The sequence below is a fragment of the Pygocentrus nattereri genome, chromosome 6, assembly GCF_015220715.1.
Source record: "Pygocentrus nattereri isolate fPygNat1 chromosome 6, fPygNat1.pri, whole genome shotgun sequence".
NCBI lineage: Eukaryota > Metazoa > Chordata > Actinopteri > Characiformes > Serrasalmidae > Pygocentrus > Pygocentrus nattereri.
In genome coordinates, this window is record NC_051216.1 from 2,985,583 (window position 1) to 2,998,301 (window position 12,719).

The window sequence follows — 12,719 nt, forward strand, 5'->3', positions numbered from 1 at the left end:
GAGCTTTACAATGAGATCATTACAGTGAGAGCTTTATAGTGATAGCTTTACAATGAGAGCTTTATAGTGAGATCTTTACAGTGAGAGCTTTATAGTGAGATCTTTATAGTGAGAGCTTTATAGTGAGATCTTTATAGTGAGAGCTTTACAGTGAGATCTTGACAGTGAGAGCTTTAGAGTGAGAGCTTTACAGTGAGATCTTTACAGTGAGATCTTTATAGTGAGATCTTTATAGTGAGATCTTTATAGTGAGATCTTTACAGTGAGAGCTTTACAGTGACAGCTTTATAGTGAGCTCTTTGTAGTGAGAGCTTTACAGTGAGAGCTTTACAATGAGATCATTACAGTGAGAGCTTTATAGTGATAGCTTTACAATGAGAGCTTTATAGTGAGATCTTTACAGTGAGAGCTTTATAGTGAGAGCTTTACAGTGAGATCTTTATAGTGAGATCTTTATAGTGAGCTCTTTACAGTGAGAGCTTTATAGTGAGAGCTTTACAGTGAGAGCTTTACAGTGAGAGCTTTACAGTGAGATCTTTATAGTGAGCTCTTTACAGTGAGAGCTTTACAGTGAGAGCTTTATAGTGAGATCTTTACAGTGAGATCTTTATAGTGAGAGCTTTACAGTGAGATCTTTATAGTGAGAGCTTTATAGTGAGATCTTTATAGTGAGATCTTTACAGTGAGAGCTTTATAGTGAGATCTTTACAGTGACATCTTTACAGTGAGAGCTTTACAGTGAGAGCTTTACAGTGAGAGCTTTACAGTGAGATCTTTACAGTGACATCTTTACAGTGAGAGCTTTACAGTGAGAGCTTTACAGTGAGAGCTTTACAGTGAGAGCATTATATTGAGAGCTTTACAGCGAGAGCTTTACAGTGAGAGCTTTACAGTGAGAGCTTTACAGTGAGATCTTCACAGTGAGATCTTTATAGTGAGAGCTTTATAGTGAGATCTTTACAGTGAGATCTTTATAGTGAGATCTTTATAGTGAGAGCTTTACAGTGAGAGCTTGACAGTGAGAGCTTTACAGTGAGAGCATTATATTGAGAGCTTTACAGTGAGAGCTTTACAGTGAGAGCTTTACAGTGAGATCTTTACAGTGAGATCTTTATAGTGAGATCTTTACAGTGAGATCTTTATAGTGAGATCTTTATAGTGAGAGCTTTACAGTGAGATCTTGACAGTGAGAGCTTTACAGTGAGATCTTTATAGTGAGATCTTTATAGTGAGATCTTTATAGTGAGAGCTTTACAGTGAGATCTTGACAGTGAGAGCTTTAGAGTGAGAGCTTTATAGTGAGATCTTTACAGTGAGATCCTAACAGTGAGATCTTTATAGTGAGAGCTTTACAGTGAGATCTTGACAGTGAGAGCTTTACAGTGAGAGCTTTACAGTGACATCTTTACAGTGACAGCTTTACAGTGAGAGCTTTACAGTGAGAGCTTTATAGTGAGAGCTTTATAGTGAAAGCTTCATAGTGAGATCTTTACAGTGAGAGCTTTACAGTGAGAGCTTTACAGTGAGAGCTTTATAGTGAGATCTTTACAGTGAGAGCTTTATAGTGAGATCTTTACAGTGAGATCTTTATAGTGAGAGCTTTATAGTGAGATCTTTATAGTGAGATCTTTACAGTGAGATCTTTACAGTGAGAGCTTTATAGTGAGAGCTTTACAGTGAGCTCTTTATAGTGAGAGCTTTACAGTGAGAGCTTTACAGTGAGATCTTGAAAGTGAGAGCTTTACAGTGAGATCTTTACAGTGAGATCTTTACAGTGAGAGCTTTACAGTGAGAGCTTTACAGTGAGAGCTTTACAGTGAGAGCATTATATTGAGAGCTTTACAGCGAGAGCTTTACAGTGAGAGCTTTACAGTGAGAGCTTTACAGTGAGATCTTTACAGTGAGATCTTTATAGTGAGATCTTTACAGTGAGATCTTTATAGTGAGATCTTTATAGTGAGATCTTTATAGTGAGAGCTTTACAGTGAGATCTTGACAGTGAGAGCTTGACAGTGAGAGCTTTACAGTGAGAGCATTATATTGAGAGCTTTATAGTGAGAGCTTTATAGTGAGAGCTTTATAGTGAGATCTTTACAGTGAGATCTTTATAGTGAGATCTATATAATGAGAGCTTTACAGTGAGATCTTGACAGTGAGAGCTTTACAGTGAGATCTTGACAGTGAGAGCTTTACAGTGAGAGCTTTACAGTGACATCTTTACAGTGACAGCTTTACAGTGAGAGCTTTACAGTGAGAGCTTTATAGTGAGAGCTTTATAGTGAAAGCTTCATAGTGAGATCTTTACAGTGAGAGCTTTACAGTGAGAGCTTTACAGTGAGATCTTTATAGTGAGAGCTTTAAAGTGAGAGCTTTACAGTGAGAGCTTTACAGTGAGAGCTTTACAGTGAGAGCATTATATTGAGAGCTTTACAGCGAGAGCTTTACAGTGAGAGCTTTATAGTGAGAGCTTTATAGTGAGATCTTTACAGTGAGAGCTTTACAGTGAGATCTTTATAGTGAGAGCTTTACAGTGAGAGCTTTACAGTGAGATCTTTATAGTGAGATCTTTATAGTGAGATCTTTACAGTGAGAGCTTTACAGTGATATCTTTATAGTGAGATCTTTATAGTGAGATCTTTACAGTGAGATCTTTATAGTGAGAGCTTTATAGTGAGAGCTTTATAGTGAGATCTTTACAGTGAGATCTTTAAAGTGAGATCTTTATAGTGAGGGCTTTATAGTGAGATCTTTACAGTGAGAGCTTTACAGTGAGAGCTTTACAGTGATATCTTTATAGTGAGATCTTTACAGTGAGATCTTTATAGTGAGAGCTTTATAGTGAGAGCTTTACAGTGAGATCTTTATAGTGAGAGCTTTATAGTGAGATCTTTATAGTGAGAGCTTTACAGTGAGATCTTTATAGTGAGATCTTTACAATGAGATCTTTTTAGTGAGATCTTTACAGTGAGCTCTTTATAGTGAGCTCTTTATAGTGAGATCTTTATAGTGAGATCTTTACAGTGAGCTCTTTATAGTGAGATCTTTATAGTGAGATCTTTATAGTGAGATCTTTACAGTGAGATCTTTTTAGTGAGATCTTTACAGTGAGCTCATTATAGTGAGATCTTTATAGTGAGATCTTTTTAGTGAGATCTTTACAGTGAGCTCTTTATAGTGAGCTCTTTATAGTGAGATCTTTATAGTGAGATCTTTACAGTGAGCTCTTTATAGTGAGCTCTTTATAGTGAGATCTTTACAGTGAGCTCTTTATAGTGAGATCTTTATAGTGAGAGCTTTATAGTGAGAGCTTTACAGTGAGATCTTTACAGTGAGCTCTTTATAGTGAGATCTTTATAGTGAGATGTTTTGAGTGAGATCTTTACAGTGAGCTCTTTATAGTGAGATCTTTATAGTGAGATCTTTATAGTGAGATCTTTACAGTGAGCTCTTTATAGTGAGATCTTTACAGTGAGAGCTTTACAGTGAGAGCTTTATAGTGAGATCTTTACAGTGAGATCTTTATAGTGAGATCTTTACAGTGAGATCTTTATAGTGAGATCTTTACAGTGAGAGCTTTACAGTGAGAGCTTTACAGTGATATCTTTATAGTGAGATCTTTATAGTGAGATCTTTATAGTGAGATCTTTACAGTGAGAGCTTTACAGTGAGAGCTTTACAGTGAGCTCTTTATAGTGAGGTCTTTCTTACCTACTGCTGTACGGCTCTACAGCGAGTCTCCTAACTGCAGAGCTGGTACTGATCTCCTGCTGTCTGCACTGAGCTGAGCCACATCACTGTATCTCCTCTCTGATCAATACTCGCTGTGCAGTCTATCACAGCTGTTACTGTAACGGCACTTTCACTGCACTTTACTTTACACTGCAGTACTGATGCAGCTCAGAGTTCATGACGTCTATAATCTCTGCTGTTAGACCTCCTCACAACACTCAGTGCAGTGCTCAGTGCTGTCTGTAAATACACAGAATCTCTCATACGCCATGGAAACAGGTAAATAGATATTTTTATACTTTATTTTATTTCTCTTCTGCTTTAACTGCTGTCTAGATTTATTTCTATTTTTTATTTTTCTGCATAGTTTGTGTGAAATTATATGTCCTGCTACTGAAACACTGCTCTATCTATCTATCTATCTATCTATCTATCTATCTATCTATCTATCTATCTATCTATCTATCTATCTATCTGTCTGTCTGTCTGTCTGTCTGTCTGTCTGTCTGTCTCTCTGTCTAGCTGTCTGTCTATCTAGCTGTCTCTCTCTCTGTCTGTCTGTCTATCCATCTGTATTAGAAAGCTGATAGAATAAGTGAAATGACTGTATAATGTTCTTACAGCAGTGTTGAATGAGAATTATTATATTTGTTCACTACATTTGAGATGTTTTCACGTCTGAGAGGTCATTTTCTCTATTTTCATACAGGGGGTGCCGTTCCTGGCTTTTAATCAGAGCCCCAGAATCTCTACTTCCAACCCTACATGCTGTTACTGCCTCATGCAGTGCTGCTACTGCTATAGCTATGCTAATGTCCTTCAGTCCATGTCTCTGCGTATCAGTGAAACCACATGATCAACACTGTTAGAGATACTGAACATCCCCAAACGCTTTGAGGTGAGTAAGTGGTGATGTAGTCATGCAGTTAGCACCATTTAGCCTCGACCAGTTAGCCTCGTAGCTCCAGTGCTGCTCCGAAAGAAGACCCTTCGGACACGATCACGTCTCGGCTGATCGGCTGTGTTTCAGTTTAGAACGGAAAACTGAAAATTTGGGGTTTTGGTGAACTGCCTCTTTAAGGCTCTGAGCTCTTGAGGCGGCTCTTCCGCTGCGTCGTTAACACCTCTGTGCTCTTCTGCGAGTGCGGAGCTGTAACTGGGTGTACGTGTCTGCGGTGAGTCACGGCACCAAACTCCTCTCTTAATGAACCCTGCTCCAAAAAGCCCTCTCTGGGATTTGATTAGAGTGCGGGGGTTTCAAAGAGCCGTTTAAAAATAGCTTCAAAGACTCATGAAATAATCATAACAGCACAAAATCAACACAAACAAGAAATGACCAACATTTGAGTGTGCAGCTGCAGAAGGAGGGCAGGCAGCCTGAGGAATCCGCTACAGGACAGGACTGTAATGGGAATGAGATTATGCAATTTGGTGAAACGGCTTTAGAAAACTTCCGATTTCACTCCGTCTAAGATTAAAGCAATTGCTTATTAGTGCATATAGGAATGACCCACCCTGACCAAGGCATGTCCTCTAAGGGAGCACAGTTAAAATATGATAAAACAATGAAAGATGTTCACAGAGGTCAGAATACAACAGAACTCGCAGCGTCTAACGGGTGGAATAGCACCTTTAGAGGGCAGCAGTGAGCAACGTTTGTTTATTTGAGCAATGAGGTTTTGTTCACTCAGCAGGTAAAAGTGGCACAAATCCGATCTTTTCCTTCATGTGTGACTCAGATGTGTGTTTATCTGTTCACACAGACACTCAAACACACTGAATCTGACAGTTACTGATTTGAGTCGCTTTCGTATGTGGGACTGAAATCTGATCCGTATCTGATCTGTGGTGATGAACAGGCCCATCGGAATTCATATGACTTTTATGTCAATCCAACTCCACATTCAGCTGCTGAGATTCATAAACATGTGTGGTGACGTTCTGTTAGAAGAGACTCGTCCAAAACCCTCCGTGTTTGAAGAGATTCCTAAAGAAATGTCCGAAAGCAGCCGCGGGAGAACGAGGCCGCGGGAGAACGAGGCCGCGGGAGAACGAGGCCGCAGCATCAGAACTGTTAAAAGTGTGAAAGTTTAAAGAATCCGAAGATGTGACATTCACATTATCAGTGAAGCTTCATGATGCTCCTGTGATGCTGGTGAAGATGAAGCTGATCCTCCGGGAGCGACTGGCGTTCGTTGGCGGTTGTGATTGTTTACCTCTGGATGAGCCGCGTGACTCAGCGTGACGCTGTTCTTCTGAGCATTTGGCTCATTTTAGAAGCTGATCTTTTCAGACTGATGTCACATACAGGTCACATATAAAGGATCGCACATACGATTGAACGTAGTCTATTACTTCACCACAGCGAAAACTAAACTATAGATAAAAGTGAACAAAAAACATGACGCTCTTCATTAAATGCAAGTCTTTATTACAAAATGTCAAAACACAACACAACAATGCAAAACGATAGAACTAAGGCAAAAACAGCCGCCAATATCAACACAGATCTAAGGTCACAAGCCATATCTGTAAACTAAACCCTAGAGGGCGCTAATCTCATATAATCCTATGTCTCTGGAATTGGGTTAAAATCATTTCACCTAACTCATAAATCCAAAATGTCTTCGTTTGGTTAAGTTAATGATCTCCGTCTGTAATGTGATCAACCAAACTACGATGAACTTGGTGTCAACTGCTAGTTTTGGCCTTATCACTTTGCTGTGCAGGTGGAAGGAACCAGATGTTCTAGTAATTCTGTCACCATGGTAACATTTGTATGGTTGCATGTTGCACCTCTACTAATTACACCAGTCCTGCAGTGACGTATGGAAGAATGGATTTAATGCCAACATGTAAACACAGCTATAATGTTAGCTCTATGGTCGCTAACGCTAACTCTAACAGTATTAGCATGTGTTTTGTTCATGTTTTACCCCAAAGTCGTGAGTCAACATCTCCTCGCGTGCTCGTGTCTTTGAAGCTAGTGTTAAGAGGAAACTCACAAACACAATTTAGTGAATTCTTCACTCTTCCTGGTGAGGATAAAGTGCCCAAGCACTATCACGTCACCGCTAAGGCTGCGTTCACTCAGCAGGTAAAAGTGGCCCAAATCTGATCTTTTTCATCATGTGTGACACAGATGTGCGTCTTTGTGTCAGTGTGAACAGGCCAACACACTGAATCTGATATTTTCTATTCCGATTTCATATGTGGGACTGAAATCCGATTCGTATCCGATCTGCGGCGATGAGACTCAGTCTGAACAGCCAGATCGGAATTCATGCGACCTTTACATCAGTCCAACTTGGCATCAGTCATCAATTCGTGCTGCTGAGACTCAAACATTTAGGCTGATGATTCTGTACCAAAAAAATAGAGGAGACCCATCGCAGCCGTGATGAAGAGGTTTCAAACGAAACGACCAAGTCCATCCGGAAGAGCCCGAGGCTACTGCGTTTAAAGAATCTGAGGACACGAACCAAAGAAGTGACCGAATGACCTGCCCTTTTACGGCGAACTCGAACACATTGTGGGTGATGAGCCCAGCTGTCAACCACTGGAACTGCATAATCGCTCCTGAGATGCTGGCGAAGATGAAACTGGAGCTCCAGGAGCGACAGGTGGTCTCTGGCTGTCAAGACTGTTGGCCTCTGGATGAGCCTCTGGATGAAGCTCTGTTCTTCTGTGCATGCGGCTCGGTTTTGGAGATGATCTGCTTAGATTGATGTCGCATACAGATCACATTTAAAAGATCATCTGAACAGCCAAACAAAACAATCTGATTTGGTAGAAATTCAGATTCGGGCCACTTTTCCCTGCCGTGTAAACGCAGCCTAACAGCACCAGAATGGAGACTAAAAGGGCACATTAACAGGTTGATTCTTCTTCTTTGGAAGTGCCACTTTGTAAAAAATGCTGAGGTAATGTTTACTAGCCTTGGTCAGTCGCCATCATCAGCTTTTTCCTCTACAGAAGCACTGGGAATATTTGGTACCAGAAAACTGGACCAGGCGCTTCCTCCACTGGACAATCGGTACTGAAGGTTCCAATATAAAGGTGTTTGGGTTCCAACAGGACCTGCTGTTACTTGAGGACATTCTTCTGTCTTTGGGAACAACAAATTAGCCCAATTTTTAATCTACCAGGTAAAGATAAAGTCGTCATCATCATCATCATCATCGTCGACCGCTTAATCCAGATGCGGTCGCAGTAGCAGTTGGGAGAGCAGAGAATCCCAGATGACCCTGTCCTCCAGCTCAATCCCAGGGACCCCAAGCCGCTCCCAGGCCAACTTGGAGATGTAATCCCTCCAGCGGGTCCTAGGATGACCACGTAGGCCGTGCCTGGTACACCCCCACCAGGAGGCGTCCAGGAGGCATCCAGATCAGATGCCCAAACCATCTCAACTGGCTCCTCTCAATGCGGAGGCGTAGCGGCTCTACTCCGAGCTCCTCCCAGATGGCCGAGCTCCTCACCCTGTCAATAGAGTGACCCCGCCACCCTGAGGCTCATTTCTGCCGCTTGTATTCGTGATCTCATTCTTCCGGTCATTACCCACAGCTCATGACCGCAGGTGAGGGTCGGGATGTAGACCGACCGGTAAACAGAGAGCTTCGCCTTATGGCTCAGCTCCCTCTTCAACACTACCGTCTAGTACAGTGAAGATAAAGTCATTGAGCACCATTACATCACTAATAAGAACACAGCATGTGAGTTAGGGAGGCATGTTGATGGATCGGTTGATATTTTTTGGAATCATTACTTTGCAAAGTTTTCTAAAGCTATAGTAGCATGTCTGCCAGGCTGCACGGAATGTGTCCTCACCTCCTCACCCCACCTGATTCTCCACACGGCTCTGTGTAAATGGGTGTTCGTGCTGGTGTGAGTGCAGAAAAACGAAACGTCCTGTCTGCGTAAGCAGAATTATGCTAAACTAAAGAGTTAGCAAGACAGCTAGCCAATTATACACTTTAAAGCAGAATAAAAGACCGGAAAGACCTTGAACTGGTTGCTTGCAGCGGCTCCGGCTTGCTGAGGGAGGTGGAAAATGAAATGGAAGTAGATTTGTATGTTCTGTCGGTTCCCGCTTGGGTCAGTTGTCGTGTTTGACTGTGCAGCGGAAAAAAGCCAGGATGCTAGCCAGACGTTCCGCATTAACCGTTTGCTCCGAGTCGCGTTCGTCGGGAGGGATTGTTTAGTTTTTGCGGAGCTGCAGTGTTGATTTATTGTAGAATCCTCTCTGTACTTCTTCAAACAGAACATGCACTTGTATCAGAGTATCTAAGCGCCAGTACAAGCTTTATTTAAGTGTAAATTATGGGCTGCTTTGATCACTCTAGTGTCAGATAAATAGCCTGTGGACTGTGTGTCCATGGCTGCCTCTCCGCACCCACATGCCAGAGAGAGAGAGAGAGGGAGAGAGAGAGGGAGAGAGAGAGAGAGAGAGAGAGAGAGAGAGAAGGCATGCTGGAAAGGCGCCAGGCTTGATGTTGTTTTGCCGCCCACTCTGTGGCTCCGTGTCAGAGAGGGAAGAGGCGAGGAGGCAGGAAAGCAGCAGAGCGGAGAACACTCTGCTTCACAGGAGTATCGATTAAAAAATTAGACACGAATCCAGGAATTTATAAAGATCTTTCCTCTCTCGCCCAGCTCCCGGCAGACCAGTGGCCAGTGGGCCGGCCACCGCGGCACAGCGGTAAAGTGCGGTTGATCACTCGAGGCCTCTTTGAATGATGTTTTTCCCTCTTTTTATTTTTTTATTTCCACTGTAAATGATGTTTTTTCTCCGACTTCAGAGAGCGAGCGAGCGAGGGGGGTCACGTCCACAGCACTTTCAGAAGTTGCTATCCGTGGTCAACAGTTAATAATGACCAAAGTTAGCCAGAAGAGAGAGAAAAATGCCTTCACATCCAAGACGACGCTTCAAACTTGTCTGGCCGCTTTTGTCCAATTAAAAATATCTCACATCTACTGGATGATCTGTCACACAGTGCGCTCTCAGAAAGAGAGGTTCCCAAATGGTTTACAGCTGAGAACAGAACCTTTTACATTATGTGGAGGCTCCTCATACACTGTTAGAAATAAAGGTTCTTGATCATCGAGGTACAAACAGTGTAAACGCTCCCTCAGAGGTTCTACAGTGGTTCTAAGGTCTGATGGTGAAGCTTAAATCAGGTTCTCCAGGTGAAAAGTTGGTATTTGTTCCTTTTCATAACCGAATGATTTAAAACAGAGCAGTAGAGTAAAAGCCTGGAGGCGAGGCGAGGCGGGGTGTGTGGAGTCAGTACAGCTTAGAACATCATTTCAATGGATTATGGTTCCGTTAGGTTCCCTGACTAATGGTACTGAGATGGAGCCTTGAGGGTTCCACCCTGGCGACAGGAGGGGACCTGACCCAGAGACAGTCTAGAACCTTTATTTCAGAGAGTGCAGCGATGAAATGTGACAAAAATTCAGTCACAACTACATTTTTGAAACATTGATAAATAAACATCAGGACATATTTACTAATAATGCATCAAATCTTATTTGGCTGCTGATGGTGCCCCCTTGTGGAGAAGTTTCAGTCTGCTAAATGTGAGTGCATGAATTCCAGTTCCATGAAGTGCTTTGCATTTATAAACATGGCAGGTCTGCCAGGCTGGGGACCTTTCAGGCCAAAGTGCTGTGGAGATCAGCGTTTACCCTCACCTAACGCTCTGAATTCAGTTCATGAAGGCCTTGATAATGAGCTGATGAGCTGGATCGGGTGTGATTAACGAGGCAACTTGCTGAAGTCTGTGGAGTTTTGGCCCACGAGGACTGCAGCCTGACACACATGATCTACGGAGGGCCACCAAACCCAGACTCGTCCATGGGATTTCCAGACGGAGAAGCATGATTGGTCACTCCAGAGAACACGTCTCCACTGCTCTAGAGTCCAGTGGCGGCTCTTTACTCCACTGCATTCCACGCTTTGCATTGTGCTTGGTGATAAAAGGCTTGGATGCAGCTGCTCGGCCATGGAAACCCATTCCATGAAGTTCTCTACGCTGTTCTTGAGCTGATCTGAAGGCCACATGAAGTTTCGAGGTCTGTAGTGATGGACTCTGCAGAAAGTCGGTGACCTCTGCGCACTATGCCCCTCAGCATCCGCTGACCGCTCTGTCATTTTACGTGGCCGACCACTTCGTGGCTGAGCTGCTGTCGTTCCCAATCGCTTCCACTTTGTTATAATCCCACTGACAGTGGACTGTGGAATATTTAGTAGTGAGGAAATTTCACGACTGGACTTGCTGCACAGGTGGCGTCCGATCACGGCACCACGCTGGAATTCACTGAGCTCCTGAGAGCGACCCATTCTTTCACTAATGTCTGTAGAAGCAGTCTGCAGGCCTAGGGGCTCGGCTTTATACACCTGTGGCCACGGAAGTGACTGGAACTCCTGAATTCAGTGATTTGGATGGGGGAGTGAAAACTTTTGGAAATAGAGGGTAATTTGTAAATTTTATGCTAAAACCTGATAAAATAGATCAATATAAACGCGGCTCATCTGCAGATTATTCACATCACAGCTAACATCCGTTCCAACCCAGCTAATGAAAATTAGCGAGTAATCATCACCAGCCTGTGCAGCGCTTAATTACTTATCTCAGCCAGAACCCAAAGTGTGTGCTGTTGGATCAGCCCGGGCTCCAGCGCTCTGACTGAGCTCCACTGAGACCCAAAAGCAACACGTTTTCCTCAGCAGGTGTCAGGCATACGGATGTGCTAACTAGACAGTGCCTTCATTACCACGCTAATAAGCAGGAGGGGGGAGCGTGACTCAATACAAACTCAATTTGAAACGGGAGCTGAGTGTTTTAGGAATCCACACCTTGCCCATCAGCGCGGGTCTCCTGCGGCAGGGAAACCTCCAGTCCTGTTAAAGCATAATGATGCTTCTGAAGCCGTCCAGTTCATTAGCGCTGTGCTGGAAAATGTTGGCTTTGCATTTCAAGGCCAAATGGATCTCATGTGGTGCCAGCGAGGAGCGTAGCACGTCCGATCATATTTAAAGGCGACGCATCATTTACAACAATTTGTCTTTGCTTTTCTGAGCTTCTTAACAATTTAGCCCCGCCCATCCGGCCTACAGCAGTTTAGCCCCACCCATCTGGCCTACAGCAGTTTAGCCCCACCCATCTGGCCTACAGCAGTTTAGCCCCACCCATCCGGCCTACAGCATTTTAGCTCCATTGTTCAGCTACAGCATTTTAGCTCCATTGTTCAGCTACAGCGGTTTAGCTCCACCCATTCAGCTACAGCGGTTTAGCCCCACCGTTCAGCTACAGCGGTTTAGCCCCACCGTTCAGCTACAGCGGTTTAGCTCGACCGTTCAGCTACAGTGGTTTAGCTCCACCTTTCAGCTACAGCGGTTTAGCTCCACTGTTCAGCTACAGCGGTTTAGCTCCACCCATTCAGCTACAGCGGTTTAGCTCGACCGTTCAGCTACAGCGGTTTAGCTCCACCGTTCAGCTACAGTGGTTTAGCCCCACCGTTCAGCTACAGCGGTTTAGCCCCACCGTTCAGCTACAGCGGTTTAGCTCGACCGTTCAGCTACAGTGGTTTAGCTCCACCTTTCAGCTACAGCGGTTTAGCCCCACCCGTTCAGCTACAGCGGTTTAGCTCCACCCATTCAGCTACAGCGGTTTAGCCCCACCATTCAGCTACAGCGGTTTAGCCCCACCCATTCAGCTACAGTGGTTTAGCTCCACCATTCAGCTACAGCGGTTTAGCTCCACCATTCACCTACAGCTGTTTAGCTGTAAACAAACAAACAATGAGAACATTATATGCCGTAAAAGTTCATTCTAAAATGCTTGGAATTTGTCTCCAGGTCAAGCACCAATAGAGAAGTTATACCTCATCTTTCCATAACGAGGCATTTTATAATGTGGAGATGTAGTGTGTATTGAAACGCCTGGTACTGTGCATTTATAGTCCCACTTCATATCAGAGTGAATCATATA